The sequence below is a fragment of the Arachis ipaensis genome, chromosome B9 (genome assembly GCF_059453495.1).
Source record: "Arachis ipaensis isolate K30076 ecotype BB chromosome B9, ASM5945349v1, whole genome shotgun sequence".
Classification (NCBI taxonomy): domain Eukaryota; kingdom Viridiplantae; phylum Streptophyta; class Magnoliopsida; order Fabales; family Fabaceae; genus Arachis; species Arachis ipaensis.
Window position 1 is genome coordinate 121899641 of NC_142444.1, and position 23393 is coordinate 121923033.

A 23393-nucleotide genomic window follows, 5' to 3' on the forward strand; every position below is an offset into this window, starting at 1 on the left:
ACAATTAATGTGATTGATTCAAAAAAATTTTAAAGATTGTTACTTGCCTATTAAGAAAGGTTCATTCTTTAAATTTTAAAATCCTATCTTTTAGTTTCTTGTTAGTCAAGTAATCAACTTTAATTTTCAAAATCAAATCTTTTTAAATTTTTTTTCAAATTTTTGTCAAAATAAATTTCAATCACATCTTTTTCAAAATCAATTTCAAAATCTTTTCTAACTTCTTATCTTTTCAAAATTGATTTTCAAATCTTTTTCAATCAATCTTATCTTTTTGTTTGATTCTTATCTTTTTCAAAACCACCTAACTAATTTTCCCTCTCTAATTTTCGAAAACTCTCCCCCTTTTTTTAAAATTCCTTTTTAATTAACTATTTGTTTAAATTTTAATTTGATTGAATTTTATTTTTCTCTTTAAAATTTTCGAATTTTAATTTTAATTTTAAATTAAAAACAAAAATGTTTTTCTTTTCTTTTTGATTATTTTTGAAAATTCTCTTCCATCTTTCATCTCTTTCTAATTATTCATTTATTTACTAACACTTCTCTTCTACTCTGTGTTCGAATTTTTATCTTTTCTTTCTTCCATCATTCTCTTTTTATACTCACATAAAGGAATCTCTATACTTTGACATAGAGGATTCCATATTTTCTTTTGTGTTCTCCTCTTTTTCATATGAGCAGGAACAAGGATAAGAACATTCTTGTTGAAGCTGATCCTGAACCTGAGAGGACTCTGAAGAGGAAGCTAAGGGAAGCTAAAGCACAACTCTCTGGAGAAAATCTGACAGAAATTTTTGAAAAAAAAGAAGATATGGCCGAAAATAATAACAATGCAAGGAAGATGCTTGGTGACTTTACTACACCAAATTCCAATTTACATGGAAGAAGCATCTCAATCCCTGCCATTGGAGCAAACAATTTTGAGCTAAAGCCTCAATTTGTTTCTCTGATGCAGTAGAATTGTAAGTTTCATGGACTTCCATCAGAAGATCCTTTTCAGTTCTTAACTGAATTCTTGCAGATCTGTGATACTATTAAGACCAATGGGGTTGATCCCGAGGTCTACAGGCTTATGCTATTCCCGTTTGCTGTAAGAGACAGAGCTAGAATATGGTTGGACTCTCAACCTAAAGACAGCCTGAACTCTTAGGATAAGCTGGTCACGACTTTCTTAGCCAAGTTCTTTCCTCCTCAAAAGCTTAGCAAGCTTAGAGTGGATGTTCAAACCTTCAAACAGAAAGAAGGTGAATCCCTCTATGAAGCTTGGGAGAAATATAAGGAACTGACCAAAAAGTGTCCTTCTGACATGCTTTTAGAATGGACCATCCTGGATATATTCTATGATGGTCTATCTGAATTATCTAAGATGTCATTGGACCATTCTGCAGGTGGATCCATTCACCTAAAGAAAATGCCTGCAGAAGCTCAGGAACTCATTGACATGGTTGCAAATAACCAGTTCATGTACACTTCTGAAAGGAATCCTATGAGTAATGGGACGCCTCAGAGGAAGGGAGTTCTTGAAATTGATGCTCTGAATGCCATATTGGCTCAGAATAAAATATTGACTCAGCAAGTCAATATGATTTCTCAGAGTCTGAATGGATTGCAAGCTGCATCCAACAGTACTAAAGAAGCATCTTCTGAAGAAGAAGCTTATGATCCTGAGAACCCTGCAATAGCAGAGGTGAATTACATGGGTGAATCCTATGGAAACACCTATAATCTCTCAAGGAGAAATCATCCAAATTTCTTATGGAAGGATCAACAAAAGCCTCAACAAGGCTTTAATAATGGTGGAAGAAATAGGTTTAGCAATAGCAAGCCTTTTCCATCATCCACTCAGCAACAGACAGAGAATTCTGAGCAGAATCCATCTAGCTTAGCAAACATAGTCTCTGATCTATCTAAGGCCACTCTAAGTTTCATGAATGAAACAAGGTCCTCCATTAGAAATTTGGAGGCACAAGTGGGCCAGCTAGGTAAAAGGGTCACTGAAACTCCTCCCAGTACTCTCCCAAGCAATACAGAAGAGAATCCAAAAAGAGAGTGCAAGGCCATTACCTTACTTGGTGTGGCCAAACCCAAAGAGGAGGAGGAGAACGTGAATCCTAGTGAGGAAGACCTCCTGGGACGTCCAGTGACCAATAAGGAGTTTTCCTTTGAGGAACCAAAGGAATCTGAGGCTCATCTAGAGACCATAGAGATTCCATTGAACCTCCTTTTACCATTCATGAGATCTGATGACTATTCATCTTCTGAAGAAGATGAAGACATTGCTGAAGAGCAAGTTGCTCAACATTTAGGAGCAATCATGAAGCTGAATGCCAAATTATTTGGTAATGGGACTTGGGAGGATGAACCTCCATTGCTCATCAAGGAACTAAATGCCTTGGTTCAGCAAACTCTACCTCAGAAGAAACAGGATCCTGGTAAATTCCTAATTCTCTGTACCATAGGCACCATGACCTTTGAGAAGGCTCTGTGTGACCTAGGGTCAGGCATAAACTTAATGCCACTCTCTGTAATGGAGAAACTGGGAATCTTTGAGGTACAAGCTGCCAGAATCTCATTAGAGATGGCAGACAACTCAAGAAAATAGGCTTATGGACTAGTAGAGGATGTATTAGTAAAGGTTGAAGGCCTTTACATCACTGCTGATTTCATAATCCTAGACACTGGGAAGGATGAGGATGAATCCATCATCCTTGGAAGACCCTTCCTAGCCACAGCAAAAGCTGTGATTGATGTGGACAGAGGAGAGCTGGTCCTTCAACTGAATGAGGACAACCTTATGTTCAAAACTCAAGGATCTCCTTCTGTAACCATGGAGAGGAAGCATGAAAAGCTTCTCTCACTGCAGAGTCAACCAAAGCCCGCACAGTCAAACTTTAAGTTTGGTGTTGGGAGGTCACAACTAAACTCTAAGTTTGGTGTTGGGAGGTTCCAACAATGCTCTGAATATCTGTGAGGCTCCATGAGAGCTCACTGTCAAGCTATTGACATTAAAGAAGCGCTTGTTGGGAGGCAACCCAATGTTATATAATTATATCTATTTATTTTCCATTGCTATTTTATGTTTTCTTTAGGTTGATGATCATGTGAAGTCACCAAAAACAACTGGAAAATCAAAAACAGAATGAAAAATAGCATTAAAAATAGCACACCCTGGAGGAAGAGCAGTCTGGCATTTAAAGGCCAGAAAAAAGCATCTGTCTGGCGTTTAACGCCAGAAACAGGCTACATTTGGGCATTTAATGCCAAAAACAGGTAGCAATCTGGCGTTAAACGCCAGTATTGCATACAGAGGGCGTTTTGCACGCCTAATTGGAGCAGGGATGCTAAGTCCTTGACCCCACTGGATCTGTGGACCCCACTGGATCTGTGGACCCCACAGGATCCCCACCTACCCTAACTCTCTCTCTCACACCTTTTCATAACTCTTTTCCCCAAATACCCTTCACCAATCACCTCCATTACTCCTCCAAAACCATCATACAACCCACCTACACCCACCCACTCAAATTCAAACCATTACTCCTTCCTTTTCACACATCATAACCACCTAAAACCCCCCTTGGCCGAACCACTCACACCTCTCCATCTCATCTATTTTCTTCCTCTTCTACCCCTTTCTTTCTTCTTTTGCTCGAGAACGAGCAAACATTTTAAGTTTGGTGTGGAAAAAGCATTGTTTTTTTGTTTTTCCATAACCACTAATGCCTCAAGGGATGCACTTCCCTCCACAAAATTACTGGGAGCAAATCAATACCTCCCTAGGAGAATTAAGTTCCAACATGGGACAACTAAGGATGGAGCATCAAGAGCATTCCATCATCCTCCATGAAATTAGAGAAGATCAAAGAGCTATAAGGGAGGAGCAACAAAGGCAAGGAAGAGACATAGAGGAGCTTAAGAGCACCATTGGTTCTTCAAGAAGAGGAAGACGCCACCCTCACTAAGGTGGACCCGTTTCTTAATCTCCTTGTTCTTATTTTCCTGTTTTTCGTTTATTATGCTTTATGTTTATGTTTGTGTCTTATTACATGATTGATAAACCCATATTTCATGAGTTCTTTTATGCTTAATTAGAGTGATTTATTCAACTCTTCACCTACTTATTCACATTAATTGCATGGTTTTACTTTCCCTTCCTTATTATGTCATATTGTGAAAAACATGTTTCCTAAGCTTTAAAAAATTAATTATTTTAATTACCTTTATTTCCATTCGATGCCTTGATTAGTGTGTTGAGTAGCTTCAGGTTTCCTAAAGGCTGAATGACTTAAAGGATGAAAAAGGAAACATACAAAAATGGAAGGAGAAGGCAAAACGGAGCTTTAAGGAAACTGGTATCCACGCGATCGCATGGACGACGCGATCGCGTGCCAGAAGCAAAGAAGCAGCGACGCGGCCGCATGACTGACGTGACCGCGCGCCTTGAGTAGAACACCCACGACGCGGATGCGTGACTGACGCGACCGCGTGGAAAGGAAAAGCTCCAGATGACGCGACTGCGTGACCCACGCGGACGCGTGACAGAGGCCACGTATCAGAATTTATAGAATACGCCCCCAGCGATTTCTGAAGCCCTTTTTGGCCCAGATCCAAATACAGAAAGCATAGATTAGAGGTTTATAAAGTGGAGGAATGCATCCATTCAGGGAGAGCTCGCCAATTTCTAGTTTTCATGATTTAGATTTAGTTTAGAGAGAGATTCTCTCTCTCTCTTAGGATTTAGGACTTCTTCTTGTTTTGGGAGTAACTTTGGATCCAGGTTTTAATGTTCTTTTATTTCAATTTTACTTTTATTTATTTGATTCCAATATTTGAATTGATTATTATAATTTAAATTATGAATTATTCCATGTTACAGATTTCTATTTGAATTAATGATATTTAAGGTACTTTCAGTTTATGATTGTTCTCTTTGATTTAAGTTGCCATTGCTTCCCATCTAAGGACACTTTTATTATTCCAGCAATTTACTTTTTCCCCTTTTGGTCTTGGTTAAGAAATCAGTGACTCAACATTATCGAACTCAGCATAATTGATAATCGTTATCTTGTTAATTGATCTGAACTTCAATAATCCCAACTTTTTCCTAGGAAATAAATAGGATTCGAAGGTCAAACTAATTAGTCCCTTGACTTACCTTTGCTTCATCGGTTAACTAAGTGGAATTAAGATACAACTTTCATTATTGTTGAGAGGGATAACTAAGTTGGACTTCTAATTTCCCTTATCTTGCCAAAAGTTGTTTTACAGTTATTATTTATTTTTAATTGCCATTTAATTCACTCGTCATTTAAATTACTTGCTTCTCACCTTCTAAACCCCGATTACAACTTTTATAACCAATAATAAGAACATACTTCCTCGCAGTTCCTTGAGAAGACGACCCGAGGTTTGAATACTCGGTTAACAATTTTTAAGGGGTTTGTTACTTGTGACCCCAAAACGTTTGTACGAAAGGATTTTTGTAGGTTTAGAGACTATATCTACAACGCAACTATTATTATGACATTCTTTACTGGCAGAAATCACGATCGTCAAAATGGCGCCGTTGCCGGGGAACTGCTAACGTATGCCTTATTATTGGTTATTGTAAATATTTTTCTTTTGTTTGTTTATTTATTTTTGTTTTTCCTTTTTATCTTTATTTGCTACTATGAACTCTCACCCCTCTCGCTTTGAGTTTGGTTCTAATATTGTTAAAGGAAATAGAAGTTACAGCAGGAATGTGCATCAAGGTCAGACCAATCAAGGATGGATGGAACCAAGAGGATCTAATCAACCCTTTTGGCAGTAACACCCTCCGAGATATCCTGGACAAAGACCATTCTACCGTGCATACCCAGCTGAAAGACATGGTGGACAACCTTGTAACTACCAACAAGCCCCACCCCGTGCATATGAACCATCCTTTCAACATAACCTCGAACCACCACACTCACAAGCTTCTCTTCACCATTCGCCATCATATGATCCTTCCCTACCCCAATACAAATCCAATCATTCCCAATCATCACCACTTTCCTTTGTATCATGTCCAAGTCCGGCAAACCGCGAAGCAGAGGATCGCCTAAAAGAAACAGTAATTAAATTTCAAACAACCATTCAACAACTGGAGTAAGCACTAATTCAATGGGCCACTAGGCGCTCAAATATACAAGGATCAACCACAGCTCTATGTGGACAGCCCGATGAAGAGCGTAGCATGAAAGAAATACTAGAGACTCCAGTGGACAAGACAGAGAATGAATTTGTACTAGAACAAGTGGAAGAAGCTGTCATTGTTCAAGAAGAAGAGTTGGTTGAAGATCTAGGAGATGCTGAACTTCCTTAGGAATCCAGAATTGAGGAAAACTCCGTCCAAGATGCTACAGTTGATGCTAAGGAGGATACCGTACAATCTCCAAGGCAAGTCGTTTACGAAGAATCAGATGGAATAATGCAAGAAGCAAATTTCCGTGATGATGATAGTCACAAGTCTAGTTCTCCTAGTGATGAACTTGCGTCCGCAAGTGAATTCTCTGAGATCGAAGAATTTTCCCCAAGTGAATATGAAGATGATGCGGAGGTAGATTTCTCTCAACCTCCAATCTATGACTCGAGTGATGAGGAAGACATAGAAGACTTTGACCAGGATACAGATACAATTGAAGATCTTTGCAAGGAAGTGGAAGAATTCACAGAAGAGCACAAGGAAACGGAACTTGCAGAACCACCAAAAACACCTATCCCAAGGCCATTACCACCTAATACAAGCTTCAAGTGGGTACAATCCTTAACTTATAATTTTACTTATTCACTTGAATATGATTTGCTTGAAACAAATGGCCAACTTAGAGCTCTCTGCGACTTTAAGAGTAAGAGGGAATTGGCTCGTACTCAGAACTGGTGCACCAGGTTCAATAAGGTTCCACGCTTCACCTCGAAGTACACGGATTGGTATCATGCTCAATTGCATGGATCACGGAGAACGTTTGGTCACCACGGTGACATTCTACTTTTTAACCCGCCCGAATGGAAACTTACAAATCAAAACGGAGGCAGATCTAAAAACACAGCTTGGGATCATGGATTATATTCTGACATTCGTCATCCCGGGAGGCTGAATATCTATTTGAAGCTGCTCAGAAGCTTTACATGCCTAGTTTGGGACCCCGGAGGCTATTGGCATTCCAAGCACTGGTGGAAATTTTTGGACAAATTTAAACATAAGCCACCATAACAGGATACTCTCCCAATGCCCAACTTAAGGACTTTAACTAAAAGTGCTAGGTGGGAGACAACCCACCATGGTATGGTCGCTTCTTTCTCAATCTATTTCTTATTTATTGTTTTCAATTTACCCTTTTTTTTATTTTAACATTAACCTGGAATCATGCATAGCATTCATGTTAATCACTGTATCCTGCATTTTTCAGTTAAAACAAAAAAGGTTGCACGACGCGACCGCATGCCCCATGCGATCGCGTCATATCGCGAAAAACACCACCCATGCGACCGCGTGACCCACGCGGCCGCGTGATATATATATCGGCGTAAGGATCCAACGAACAGAAAGTTGGGCTGGAATCGTGCGGCTCTTGTGCGTTTCGCACAAATTGGCCCACGCGATCGCATGCCCCATGCGATCGCGTCACTTACCCAATACCGATCCCACGTGACCGCGTGAGCAACGCGATCGCGTCGCATGGATTGCATATCACCCCAAAAGGAGACAGAGAGTTACGCAGAAACGGCGCTGGAGTCGTGCGTTTAGCACGAATTCCAGCGATGCGATCACGTGACCCACGCGATCGCGTCACCCCTCTTTCCCCCCCTCTCATGCGATCGCGCGCCGCATGCGATCGCGTCTCCCCCATTTTCACCCCAACCACGCGACCGCGTGCCCCACGCGGTCGCGTGGATTCGAAAATATAACCCCCCAGCCACGCGAACCCTATCAGTCGCGCAGCCCCCCCTTCACCCCCAACCCTCTTCTCCTTCTCTGTTCTTCTTCCCCCAGCCACCGCTGGCTAGCCACCACGCCACCACGCCGACGCCGCCGCCGCCCAGACGCCGCCGCCGTACCACCCCCTCCCCTTCTCTCTTCTTCCTTCTTCCTCTCTCCTCTCCTCTCCACCACAGCCACCTCCGCGAGCACCGTCCAGCCACCGCCGGCCATCCAGCCGCGCCCCCCTCAGCCGCCACCGCGACGCCGTGCACCACTACCGCGCCGGACGCCGCCGCAGCCACCTTCTTCCCTGTTCCACCCCTTCCGCTTACCAGGTTCCGCAACACGCAACCCTTTTTATCCGTTCGTCACTTTTCTGTATTTTTTATTCCGTTTATGTTCATGATTAGGATAGCAAGACATGCATGTTGTAGTGGATTTTTAGGTTGTTAGGTAGCTTAGGCTGCAGTTAGTGGATCTAGGTCTGTTTACTTGCACTGTTCTTACTTCTGTTTTATCCTATGAGCAAATCTGTTGCTGCTATAATCATGATTCATATGCTGCTTTCTTGTATGTTGCTGCTGTTTACATTGAGTTTTTATGTTTATTTTATATCTATGTACATGCAGCTTGATTTTTTTAATTCATATGAACTGATATGATTGCTGTTTATTTTCCAGGACAATCCAATTTTAGCCGGAATGCTGCCCAAATTTTTTTGAAAATTGTTTTCATTCTTGTTTTGGTTTGGCAACTCTATTTTACTCTGCTTCCCCCAAACCATTTCATGAATGCTAGGGCCACTTTCTTATCCTCTTTGATTTCCTGGTTCATAACCTGCATTTGTGATTCACTGATTCCAATTTCTGATTTCTTTATTTCTATTCGAATCAGCATCACCCTGTTTTCTTTATTCGATTATGAGTACTTCTATTCTTACCTGTGAATCCTTGTTATATGAAATTTTTTCTATGCCACTTACTTTCCTAACTCACTAATTTTAATTTACTAATTTCTTTTTACCATACTAACCCTCTTGATCTCTTTTCTGATCACTTTCACTTCCTCTAACTTTCTCACTATGGCATATTGAATTTTTTTCTTTCCATTTAACATTAATTCAATCACATTTCAATTACTCATTTTCCTTATTCTATTTCTCCCTTACCGCTTTGAGTTTCCTTTGTTTAAATTGCCTATTTGCTTTCCTATTTTATCCATTTCCTGGTTTTCTATTTTTCAGGATGTCTGTCTCACAAAGAAAAGGCAAAGGCAAGGCTACTGGCAAGCGCAAGAGAGGAGATTCCTCCCAGTCCATCATTGCTCTAATGCACGATTCCTCATGGCGGGAGAAGAACTTCACACAGCAGGAAAAAGCTAACCAGCTGCTCCCTTCGACTGATCCTATAAAATTTGCAAACCGGTACTGTGAGCTGAAGTACCCGACTTTTGCAAACTCCAGAAATCTATACCTGGAACGTACCTTGAAGATTCCAGAAGCCCTCCAGCAATACACCACTGAGCAAATCAAGCAAAGGGGCTAGTTCTTTCTAGAGAGACCACTGACAGAGGTCAATGCATCTTGGGTTCGAGAATTCTATTGCAACTACTACCTTACTACCCTAGATGCAGTGAACCTGAGGGGAAAGCAAATTCTGGTCACTGAGGAGGCCATAGAGACCATTTTCCAGCTCCCAGTCAAGTCCGATCAGCCAGATGGTTATGCACAGGCTGAGGAGGACATGGGCCAGATGCGGTTTGATTGGGATGCTGTGAAGGCACGGATAGCTCTCGACCCTGCTGTTCCTTGGGAGATGGGTCAGGACACCATTATGCCTAGAGGGATCAAGAGAGTGTACTTGAATGATGAGGCTCGGCTATGGCATCAGATCTTGAGCAACTATGTGATGCCGAGTACTCATGAGACTGAGATCCCGGCTGCCATGATCACCCTCCTCTGGTGTGTGCTGGAGGGTAAGGACCTGTACTTGCCTCGTTTTATCCGGCATTATATGGCCAGGGTCCACGTCCGAGGCACCCTCCCCTTTCCTTATCTGGTTACACGGCTAGGCCGTCAGGCTGATGTGCCTTGGGAGGATGCCGATGAGCGACCACCAGCAGCGGACTGCAGGAAGATCATCCCTCACAGCAGGAACTTCCTTGCTTTGGGCTACAGACCACCACCTGTCACTGCTAATGATGAGACAGCCCCTCCGTCTGCTGGACGCTCTTCATCCACAGCTGCCCCTGCTGCCACCACTGCACCTCCACCCGCCTCTGAGCCGGTTTATCACCTCGTGCACCGTCTATTCCGCCAGCTTGATCAGATAGAGCGCCGTAACAGGCGCCGGTATGAGAGATTGGAGCGTCGCAGCAGGCGACGCTATTCCCATTTGAAGCTGATGATCTGGCAGGGCGCCGACATCCCCTCCGAGCCCGACACACCATCAGAGCCATCAGAGGAGGAGGAGGATGAGCACGAGGAGGAGCCTCATTCCCAGGCAGAGACTCATCAGCAGGCAGGCACAGAGCACGCTACACCACAGCAGGAGGCCCCACATCAGCTTGAGGCTGCAGATCTGGAGATCCCGCTCCAGTCAGTCCCTCCTCTACAGCAGCCAAACTCTCAGCCCACCACCGCCACAGAGACCCCAGCTACCATCCCTACCAGTGATGACACTCCTTCACACCCGGCTTGATTGAGCATCGGGGACGATGCTTCATTTTAAGTGTGGGGAGGTCGCCATCTCTGGCGTTTATTTTGGTGAACTACTACATACTTTTTCTTTTATTTTGGATATTTTTCTGTATTTTTCTCTTTTTCTTTTATTGTTATTTTCTGAGTACTTATACATTGCTACTTGTGTATTTTTCTCTATTTTCTGCATTTTGCATTTTTTGTTCATATTTTAGTTATTTAGTTCATTTTAGTTATTTAGTTTAGTTTGCAATTCTAACTTATTAGTGGATCAATTAGTATAGTTTACCCTTTTTACATAAGATGGCTTAGTTATAGCTTAGTTTAAATTGACAAATATAAAAAAAGAGTAAGCTAGGAACTTGAACATAATAGATTTAGATCCATAAAACCTTGTATATATAGCATTACATGATGTAGTTAAACTGACAACATTTCATCAAGGAGAAACATTAAAACTTCAAAGGCTACCCTAAATTACTTTTTAAGAGAATAATGAGAATTTTTAACTAAACCTGCATGACATACATAAGTGATAAATGATTTTTCAGCTAGAGAACACATAGCCTGTGAGTTTTGAGCTTAACTGTATGGTTACATTCAAACCATAATTTTTATTTCTGTGTGTTCCAACCTTCTTTCTTATTCTGGTGTTCTTTACTTTGTTTTAGTCTATATGTCCGATTATAGAATATAGGTACATCTCAAAATAATGATTGAGGCCATCATTTGATTTTAGCTCACTTACCCCAAATTAGCCTACCTTTTACATCGCCTTTGTTAGCCCCCTTTGAGCTTTTTAAAAACCCCATTATTCTATTTTAGCCAAATTACTAGCCTTAAGCAGAAAAACAAAAGAAAATTCCAAGTGAATCCTTGGTTAGCTTAAGATAGAAAATTATAAATAGAGTAAAATGTGGGAAACTTATTGGAAACATAGTTGATAAAGACAAAAGGTAGAAAAATTAAAAAGAATAAAGCAACTCAAAATTTTGGGAAGCAGGCTCATGAAAATTCAAATTAATTAAAATTACCATGTGTATTAAAAAAAAAAGTTAGTTTTCAAGCATGTAAATAAGGGGATACAAAAAGAACTCCCCAATGCAAAATAAAAAGCAATGCACATGGGATAAAAATAAGAATTGAAACATGAGCATGTGACATCAAAAGCGAGAAAATAGGGAGAATAGGTAAAGAAGCATTGTTTTACTAAGTATGTATGTTAGGTGAGATCTTAGTCTAATTAAGGATTCACTTATTAGCTCACTTAGCCTTATACATATATCCTTACCCTTTGCCTTGACCCCATTACAACCTTAATTAAAGACCTCATGAGTTTTGGTATGACTATGTTCTATAATTGTTGATTGGTTAGACGAAAAACAAGGTTATAGAAAGGAAGAATAAAAAGAAGAATAGAGTGATTAACCCAATAAACACTGAGTGATTAGAGAGAAAACACAAAATCCAGTGAGGGTTCAAAAGCTCATTAACATTTATCTCTGATTGTCTTGCAAGTTTTTTTTTCTCTCATCTCATTTGCAAAAAAAAAAGTGCTTTATTATTTGAGGGTTAGCTATATATGTATATATATCTCCTTGAGAATGTGAAATAATTTGACTACATGTAGGCTTTATATATGAGTGGATGAATTAGAATTGCATGACTCATTAGGTAGATGCATTTAGCATAGGTTGCATTTCATAACATTTCATTACTTTAACCTTAATTATTTACCTTGGATTTAGCATGAGGACATGCTAGTGTTTAAGTGTGGGGAGGTTGATAAACCCATATTTCATGAGTTCTTTTGTGCTTAATTAGAGTGATTTATTCAACTCTTCACCTACTTATTCACATTAATTGCATGGTTTTACTTTCCCTTCCTTATTATGTCATATTGTGAAAAACATGTTTCCTAAGCTTTAAAAAATTAATTATTTTAATTACCTTTATTTCCATTCGATGCCGTGATTAGTGTGTTGAGTAGCTTCAGGTTTCCTAAAGGCTGAATGACTTAAAGGATGAAAAAGAAAACATACAAAAATGGAAGGAGAAGGCAAAACGGAGCTTTAAGGAAACTGGTATCCACGCGATCGCATGGACGACGCGATCGCGTGCCAGAAGCAAAGAAGCAGCGACGCGGCCGCATGACTGACGCGACCGCGCACCTTGAATAGAACACCCACGATGCGGACGCGTGACTGACGCGACCGCGTGGAAAGGAAAAGCTCCAGATGACGCGACCGCGTGACCCACGCGGACGCGTGACAGAGGCCACGTATCAGAATTTACAAAATACGCCCCCAGCGATTTCTGAAGCCCTTTTTGGCCCAGATCCAAGTACAGAAAGCATAGATTAGAGGTTATAAAGTAGAGGAATGCATCCATTCAGGGAGAGCTCGCCAATTTCTAGTTTTCATGATTTAGATTTAGTTTAGAGAGAGATTCTCTCTCTCTTAGGATTTAGGACTTCTTCTTGTTTTGGGAGTAACTCTGGATCCAGGTTTTAATGTTCTTTTATTTCAATTTTACTTTTATTTATTTGATTCCAATATTTGAATTGATTATTATAATTTAAATTATGAATTATTCCATGTTACAGATTTTTATTTGAATTAATGATATTTAAGGTACTTTCAGTTTATGATTGTTCTCTTTGATTTAAGTTGCCATTGCTTCCCATCTAAGGACACTTTTATTATTCCAGCAATTTACTTTTTTCCCTTTTGGTCTTGGTTAAGAAATCAGTGACTCAACATTATCGAACTCAGCATAATTGATAATCGTTATCTTGTTAATTTATCTGAACTTCAATAATCCCAACTTTTTCCTAGGAAATAAATAGGATTCGAAGGTCAAACTAATTAGTCCCTTGACTTACCTTTGCTTCATAGGTTAACTAAGTGGAATTAAGATACAACTTTCATTATTGTTGAGAGGGATAACTAAGTTGGACTTCTAATTTCCCTTATCTTGCCAAAAGTTGTTTTACAGTTATTATTTATTTTTAATTGCCATTTAATTCACTCGTCATTTAAATTACTTGCTTCTCACCTTCTAAACCCCGATTACAACCTTTATAACCAATAATAAGAACATACTTCCTCGCAGTTCCTTGAGAAGACGACCCGAGGTTTGAATACTCGGTTAACAATTTTTAAGGGGTTTGTTACTTGTGACACCCAAAACGTTTGTACGAAAGGGATTTTTGTCAGTTTAGAGACTATATCTACAACGCGACTGTTTTTATGACATTCTTTACTGGCAGAAATCACGATCGTCAATGATCATCAGTATTTAAGTGTCTATGTCTTAAAGCTATGAATGTCCTATGAATCCATCACCTTTCTTAAATGAAAAATGCTTTAATTACAAAAGAACAAGAAGTACATGAATTTCGAATTCATCCTTGAAATTAGTTTAATTATTGTGATGTGGTGACAATACTTTTTGTTTTCTGAATGAATGCTTGAACAGTGCATATGTCTTTTGAAATTGTTGTTTATGAATGTTAAATATGTTGGCTCTTGAAAGAATGATGAAAAGGAAAAATGTTATTTGATAATCTGAAAAATCATAAAATTGATTCTTGAAGCAAGAAAAAGCAGTTAATACAAAAGCTTGCGAAAAAAAATGGCGAAAAAAATAATAAAAGAAAGAAAAAGAAAAAGCAAGAAGAAAAAGCCAAAAGCTCTTTAAACCAAAAGGCAAGAGCAAAAAGCCAATAGCCCTTAAAACCAAAAGGCAAGGGTACAAAGGATCCAAGGCTTTGAGCATCAGTGGATAGGAGGGCCTAAAGGAATAAAATCTTGGCCTAAGCGGCTAAACCAAGCTGTCCCTAACCATGTGCTTGTGGCATGAAGGTGTCAAGTGAAAACTTGAGACTGAGCGGTTAACGTCAAGGTCCAAAGCAAAAAAAAAGAGTGTGATTAAGAACCTTGGAAACCTCTAATTGGGGACTCTAGCAAAGCTGAGTCACAATCTGAAACGGTTCACCCAGTTATGTGTCTAAGGCATTTATGTATCCGGTGGTAATACTGGAAAACAAAGTGCTTAGGGCCACGGCCAAGACTCAGAAAGTAGCTGTGTTCAAGAATCAACATACTGAACTAGGAGAATCAATAACACTATCTGAATTCTGAGTTCCTATAGATGCCAATCATTCTGAACTTCAAAGGATAAAGTGAGATGACAAAACTGTTCAGAGGCAAAAAGCTACTAGTCCCGCTCATCTAATTGGAGCTAAGTTTCATTGATATTTTGGAGTTTGTAGTATATTCTCTTCTTTTTATCCTATTTGATTTTCAGTTGCTTGGGGACAAGCAACAATTTAAGTTTGGTGTTGTGATGAGCAGATAATTTATACGCTTTTTGGCATTATTTTTAGTATGTTTTTAGTATGATTTAGTTAGTTTTTAGTATATTTTTATTAGTTTTTGAATAAAAATCAGATTTCTGGACTTTAGTATGAGTTTGTGTGTTTTTCTATGATTTCAGGTATTTTTTGGCTGAAATTGAGGGACTTGAGCAAAAATCAGATTCAGTGGCTGAAGAAGGACTGCAGATGCTATTGGATTCTGACCTCCCTGCACTCGAAATGGATTTTCTGGAGCTACAGAACTCTAAATAGCGCGCTTTCAATTGTGTTGGAAAGTATACATCCAGGGCTTTCCAGCAATATATAATAGTCCATACTTTTCTCGAGTTTAGATGATGCAAACTGGCGTTCAATGCCAGCTCTCTGCCCTTTTCTGGAGTTAAACGCCAGAAACAGGTTGCAAAGCAGAGTTAAACGCCAGAAACATGTTACAAACTGGCGTTTAACTCCAAGGAAGACCTCTACACATGAAAGCTTCAATGCTCAGCCCAAGCACACACCAAGTGGGCCCGTAAGTGGATTTCTGCATCATTTACTCATTTTTGTAAACCCTAGTAACTAGTTTTAGTTTAAATAGGACTTTTTACTATTGTATTTACATCTTGATTAGTCTTATGCTATCTTAGACCTTTATGGAGGCTGGCCATTCAGCCATGCCTAAACCTTTATCACTTATGTATTTTCAACGGTAGAGTTTCTACACACCATAGATTAAAGTGTGGAGCTCTGCTGTTCCTCATGAATTAATGCAAAGTACTATTGTTTTTCTATTCAATTCAAGCTTATTCCTATTCTAAGATATTCATTCGCACCCAAGAACATGATGAATATGATGATTATGCGACGCTCATCACCATTCTCCCTTATGAACGCGTGCCTGACAACCACTTCCGTTCTACATGAAGATGAGATAGAATGAGTATCTCTTAGATATCTAATACAGGGGACCGAGTCTGAGATATTAGAGTCTTCAGGGTATAAGTTAGAATCCATGGACGGCCATTCCTGAGATCCGGAAAGTCTAAACCTTGTCTGTGATTTTCCGAGTAGGATTTGGGAAGGGATGGCTGTGACGAGCTTCAAAATCGCGAGTGCTGGGTGTAGTGACACAAGCAAAAGGATTACTGAATCCTATTCCAGTATGATCGAGAACTGACAGATGATTAGCCATGCAGTGACAGCGCATTGGACCATTTTCACTGATAGGACGGGATGTAGCCATTGACAACGTTGATGCCCAACATACAGCTTGCCATGGAAAGGAGTATGAAGGATTGGATGAAAGCAGTAAGAAAGCAGAGATTCAGAAGGAACTAAGCATCTCCATACGCTTATCTGAAACTCTCACCAATGAATTACATAAGTATCTCTATCTTTATTTTACGTTTTATTTATATTTTTAATTATCAAATCTCTATAACCAATTGAATCTGCCTGACTGAGATTTACAAGGTGACCATAGCTTGCTTCAAGCCGACAATCTCCGTGGGATCGACCCTTACTCACGTAAGGTTTATTACTTGGACGACCCAGTGCACTTGCTGATTAGTTGTGCTAAGTTGTGACAAAGAACTAAAATTATGAACGTGCGTATTAAGTTTTCAGCGCCGTTACCAAGGAATGAACGATCACGATTTCGTGCACCACTTCCTCATGCTCTTGTTGAGGTCCATGAGTTGGCTCTCTTGTTTGCTCCATCCTCTTCTTAGTGATGGGCTTGTCCCCTTCAATGAGGATGTCTTCCTCTATGACAACTCCAGCTGAATTGCATAGGTGACAGATGAGATGAGGAAAGGCTAACCTTGCCAAAATAGAGGGCTTGTCAGCTACTTTGTATAGGTCTAGAGATTTGATCTCATGAACTTCCACTTCCTCTCCAATCATGATACTATGAATCATGATATCCCGGTCCACAATAACTTTGGACCGGTTGCTAGTGGAAATGATAGAGCATTGGATGAACTTCAACCATCCCCTAGCCACGGGCTTGAGGTCAGGCCTTCTCAATTGAACCGGCTTGCCTCTTGAGTCTCTCTTCCAATGTGCTCCTTTCACACAGATGTTCATGAGGACTTGGTCCAACCTTTGATTAAAGTTAACTCTTCTTGTGAAAGGATGAGAATCTCCTCTCATGATTGGCAAGTTGAATGCCAACCTTATAGTTTCTGGACTGAAATCCAAGTATTTCCCCCGAACCATTGTGAGCCAATTCTTTGGGTTCGGGTTCACACTTTGATCATGGTTCTTAGTGATCCATGCATTAGCATAGAACTCTTGAACCATTAAGATCTCGACTTATTGGATGGGGTTGGTGAGAGATTCCCAACCTCTTCTTCGAACCTCACGTCGGATCTCCGGATATTCACTCTTTCTGAGCATGAAGGAGACCTCGGGGATCACCTTTTTCTTGGCTACAACTTCATAGAAGTGGTCTTGATGGACCTTTGAGATGAATCTCTCCATCTCCCATGACTCGGAGGTGGAAGCAATTACCTTCCCTTTCCTCTTTCTAGAGGTTTCTCCGGCCTTAGGTGCCATTAATGGTTATGAAAAAACAAAAAGCAGAGCTTTTTCCCACACCAAACTTAAAATATTTTCTCGTCCTCAAGCAAAAGAAGAAAGAAAGGAGGAGAAGAAGAAGAAATAGAGGAGATGTAAAGGTGTGATGGATTCGGCCAAGGGGGGTGTAAGTGTTTATGATGTGTGAAAATAGAGGTGGTAAGGAGAGGTATTTATAGGGTAAGAAAGAGAGGGAAGTCGTGTATGAGGGGTTGGGTTTGGGAGGGAGATAGATTGAATTTGAATGGTAGTAGGTGGGGTTGGTGGGTTATGGAGAATAGTGGATGGATGTGAGTGGTGAAGGGATTATGGGGAAAAGGGTAGGATTTGATAGGTGAATGGTGTTTGGGGAAGATGTGGTGTTTGGATTGGTCAAGGGTGTTTGGGGAAGAGTGTTATGGAAAGGTGTGAAGAGGGGAGAAAGAGAAGTGGGATAGGTGGAGATCCTGTGGGGTCCACAGATCCGGAGGTGTCAAGGAATTTGGGTCCCTGCACCATTCTGGCGTTTAAACGCCCATTGTGTGCCAATTCTGGCGTTTAACGCTAGCTCTGCTACCTTTTCTGGCGTTAAACGCCAGTTTGATGCCCCTTTTTGGCGTTTAACGCCAGCCAGACACCCTTTTCTGGCGTTAAACGCCAGTCTGTCTGCCTATTCTGGCGTTTAACGCCAGCCATCAGCCAGACACCCTTTTTTGGCGTTAAACGCCAGTCTGCCTGCCAATTCTGGCGTTTAACGCCCAGAATGCTGCCAGACTGGGCGTTAAATGCCCATTCTACTATCCTTACTGGTGTTTAAACGCCAGTAAGCCTGTTGGTGCACGAAATTATGATCCCTGGTAATGGCTCTAAAAACTTGGTGCTCTAATCTTAATTCATGATTTGTCACAACTTCGATACAACTAACCAGCAAGTGCACTAGGTCGTCCAAGTAATAAAACCTTACGTGAGTAAGGGTCGATCCCACGGAGATTGTTGGTATGAAGCAAGCTATGGTCACCTTGAAAATCTCAGTCAGGCGGATATCAAATAGTTATGGAGTTTTCGAAAATAAATAATAAATAAATAGAAAATAAAGATAGAAATACTTATGTAACTCATTTGTGAGAATTTCAGATAAGCGTATAGAGATGCCTTCGTTCTTCTGAACTTCTGTTTTCCTGCTGTCTTCATGCAATCAGTCCTACTCCTTTCCATGGAAAACTTTATGTAAGGGCATCACCGTTGTCAATGGCTACATCCCATCCTCTTGTGAAAAAGGTCCAAATGCTCTGTCACAGCACGGCTAATCATCTGAGGTTCACCCTCCTTTTGCGTCTGTCACTACGCCCAGCACTCGCGAGTTTGAAGTTCGTCACAGTCATTCAATCCCTGAATCCTACTCGGAATACCACAGACAAGGTTTAGACTTTCCAGATTCTCATGAATATCACCATCAATCTAGCTTATACCACGAAGATTCTGATTAAGAGATCCAAGAGATAATCATCCAATCTAAGGTGGAACGGAAGTGGTTGTCAGGCACGCGTTCGTGGGGGAATGATGATGATTGTCACGTTCATCACATTCATGTTGGAGTACGAATGAATATCTTAGAAGCGGAATAAGTTGAATTGAATAAAAAACAGTAGTACTTTGCATTAATTCAGGAGGAACAGCAGAGCTCCACACCTTAATCTATGGTGTGTAGAAACTCTACCGTTGAAAATACATAAGTGATAAGGTCCAGGCATGGCCGAATGGCCAGCCCCCAAACGTGATCAATATGATCCAAAGATGAATTAAAAATCATAAGATGTCTAAAAGACTAGTAAAAAGTTCTATTTATACTAAACTACTTACTAGGGTTTACAGAAATAAGTAATTGATGCATAAATCCACTTCCGGGGCCCACTTGGTGTGTGCTTGGGCTGAGCTTGAAGTTTACACGTGCAGAGGCTTTTTCTGGAGTTGAACGCCAAGTTGTAACGTGTTTTTGGCATTCAACTCTGGTTCGTGACGTGTTTCTGGCGTTTAACTCCAGACTGCAGCGTAGAACTGGCGTTCAATGCCCTTTTGCGTCGTCTAAACTCAGCCAAAGTATGGACCATTATATATTGCTGGAAAGCCCTAGATGTCTACTTTCCAAAGCAATTGGAAGTGCGCCATTTTGAGTTCTTTAGCTCCAGAAAATCCACGTTTAGTGCAGGGAGGTCAGAATCTAACAGCATCAGCAGTCCTTCTTCAACCTCTGAATCTGATTTTTGCTCAAGTCCCTCAATTTCAGCCAGAAAATAACTAAAATCATAGAAAAACACACAAACTCATAGTAAAGTCTAGAAATGTGAATTTAACATAAAAAATAATGAAAACATCCCTAAAAGTAACTAGATTATACTAAAAACATACTAAAAACAATGCCAAAAAGCGTATAAATTATCCGCTCATCACAACACCAAACTTAAATTGTTGCTTGTCCCCAAGCAACTGAAAATCAAATAGGATAAAAAGAAGAGAATATACTATAAATTCCAAACTATCAATGAAACATAGCTCCAATCAGATGAGCGGGACTTGTAGCTTTTTGCCTCTTGAATAGTTTTGGCATCTCACTTTATCCATTGAGGTTCAGAATGATTGGCATCTATAGGAACTCAGAGTTCAGATAGTGTTATTGATTCTCCTAGTTCAGTATGTTGATTCTTGAACACAGCTACTTTATGAGTCTTGGTCGTGGCCCTAAGCACTTTGTTTTCCAGTATTACCATCGGATACATAAATACCACAGACACATAATTGGGTGAACCTTTTCAGATTATGACTCAGCTTTGCTAAAGTCCCCAACTAGAGGTGTCCAGGGTTCTTAAGCACACTCTGTTTTTTCTTTGGACCTTGACTTTAACCGCTCAGTCTCAAGTTTTCACTTGACACCTTCATGCCACAAGCACATGGTTAGGGACAGCTTGGTTTAGCCGCTTAGGCTAGGATTTTATTCCTTTAGGCCCTCCTATCCACTGATGCTCAAAGCCTTGGGATCCTTTTTATTTACCCTTGCCTTTTGGTTTTAAGGGTTACTGGCTTTTTGCTCTTGCCTTTTGGTTTTAAGAGCTTTTGACTTTTTCTGCTTGCTTTTTCTTTTTTTTTCTTTTTTTTTTTTGCAAGCTTTGTTCTTTGCTGCTTTTTCTTGCTTCAAGAATCATTTTTATGATTTTTCAGATTATCAAATAACATGTCTCCTTGTCATCATTCTTTCAAGAGCCAACATATTTAACATTCATAAACAACAACTTCAAAAGACATATGCACTGTTCAAGCATTCATTCAGAAAATAAAAAGTATTGTCACCTCATCAATATAATTAAACTAAGTTCAAGGATAAATTTGAAACTCATGTACTTCTTGTTCTTTTGTAATTAAAACATTTTTCATTTAAGAGAGGTGATGGATTCATATTCACTGCTTTAAGGCATAGACACTTAGACACTAATGATCATGTAATAAAGACACAAACATAGATAAACATTTAACATAAGAGAATGAATAATAGAAAATTTAAGAACAAGGAATGAGTCCACCTTAGTGATGGTGGCGTTTCCTTCTTGAGGAACCAATGATGTCCTTGAGCTCTTCTATGTCTCTTCCTTGTCTTTGTTGCTCCTCCCTCATTGCTTTTGGATCTTCTCTAATTTCATGGAGGATGATGGAGTGCTCTTGATGTTCCACCCTTAATTGTCCCATGTTGGAACTTAATTCTCCTAGGGAGGTGTTGATTTGCTCCCAAAAATTCTGTGGAGGAAAGTGCATCCCTTGAGGTATCTCAGGGATTTCTTGATGGTGAGCTTCCTCATGCATTTCTTGAGCTCCATTAGTGGGCTCTCTTGTTTGCTCCATCCTTTTCTTAGTGATGGGATTTTCTTCCTCAATGGGAATGTCTCCTTCTATGAAAGCTCCAGCTGAGTAACATAGATGGCAAATAAGATGAGGGAAAGCTAGCCTTGCCCAGGGAGAGGGCTTTTCGGCTATTTTGTAGAGTTCAAGGGAGATGACTTCATGAACTTCTACTTCCTCTCCAATCATGATGCTATGGATCATGATGGCCCGATCCACAGAAACTTCAGATCGGTTGCTAGTGGGGATGATGGAGCGTTGGATGAACTCCAACCATCCTCTAGCTACAGGCTTGAGGTCCAGTCTTCTTAATTGAACCGGTTTACCTTTGGAGTCAATCTTCCATTGAGCTCCTTCCACACATATGTCCATGAGGACTTGGTCTAACCTTTGATTAAAGTTGACCCTTCTAGTGTAGGGGCGTGCATCTCCTTGCATCATAAGCAAGTTGAACGCCAACCTCACATTTTCCGGACTAAAATCTAAGTATTTCCCCCGAACCATTGTAATATAATTCTTTGGAATCGGGTTCTTACTTTGATCATGGTTCTTAGTGATCCATGCATTGGCATAGAACTCTTGAACCATTAGGATGCCGACTTGTTGGATGGGATTTGTTAGAACTTCCCAACCTCTTCTTTGGATTTCATGTCGGATTTCCGGATACTCATTTCTCTTGAGCTTGAAAGGGACCTCGGGGATCACCTTCTTCTTGGCCACAACATCATAGAAGTGGTCTTGATGGGCTTTAGAGATGAATCTTTCCATCTCCCATGACTCGGAGGTGGAAGCTTTTGTCTTCCCTTTCCCTTTTCTAGAGGATTCTCTGGTCTTAGGTGCCATCAATGGTAATGGAAAAACAAAAAGCTTATGCTTTTACCACACCAAACTTAGAATATTGCTCGCCCTCGAGCAAGAGAAGAAAGAATAGATGAAGAAGAAGAAGAAAATATGGAGGAGAGGAGGGAGAGGTGTATTCGGCCAAGAAGAGAAGAGAGGGTTGTGATGTGTGAAAATGAGGAAGAATAGAGGGCTTTATATAGGGAAGGGAGGGGGTAAGGTTCGGCCATAAGGGTGGGTTTTGGGTGGGAAATTGATTTTGAATTTTGAAGGTAGGTAGGGTTTATGAGGTAGGTTTATGGGGAAGAGTGGATGGATGTGAATGGTGAAGTGGTGATAGGGAAGAGAGATTGAGGTGATTGGTAAAGAGTTTTGGGGAAGAGTGTTTATTGGGAAGAGAGGATGAACATCGAGAAGAGGGAAGAGAGTGAGTGGTGGTAGGTGGGGATCCTATGGGATCCACAGATGCTGAGTTGATCCTGTAGGGTCCACAGATCCTGAGGTGTCAACGATTTGCATCCCTGCACCCATTAGGCATGTAAAATGCCTTTGTAGACAATTCTGGCGTTTAAATGCCGAATTGATGCTTGTTCTGGGCGTTCAGCGCCCAGATGCAGCATATTTCTGGCGTTGAACGCCAGCCAGATGCTTGTTTCTGGCGTTCAGCGCCAGCTCTTCTTCACTGTGCATTTCTGGCATTCAACGCCAGATCCATGCTCTGTTCTGGCGTTGAACGCCAGCCAGATGCTCCTTACTGGCGTTTAAACGCCAGTAAGATCCTCCTCCAGGGTGTGATTTTTCTTCTGCTGTTTTTTATTTTTCTTCAAATTTTTTTTAGTTGTTTTTGCGACTCCACATGATCATGAACCTATGAAGACATATAACTAATAAAAATATAATTAAATAAAAATTGGGTTACCTCCCAACAAGCGCATCTTTAATGTCAATAGCTTGACAGTGGGCTCTCATGGAGCCTCATAGATCTTCAGAGCATTGTTGAGACTCCCCAACACCAAACTTAGAGTTTGGATATGGGAGTTCAACACCAAACTTAGAGATTGGTTGTGGCCTCCCAATACCAAACTTAGAGTTTGAATGTGGGG

At 40.5% G+C, this 23393-nt stretch overlaps 1 non-coding gene across 1 annotated transcript; it reads right to left on the minus strand.

The window, feature by feature from the left end:
- Positions 1–1207: 1207 nt before the first annotated feature.
- On the minus strand, positions 1208–1315 carry LOC148546148 (small nucleolar RNA R71). Its single transcript, XR_015900261.1, has one exon. It is a non-coding gene; the product is annotated as a small nucleolar RNA R71 (small nucleolar RNA).
- Between the last annotated feature and the right edge of the window lie 22078 nt (positions 1316–23393).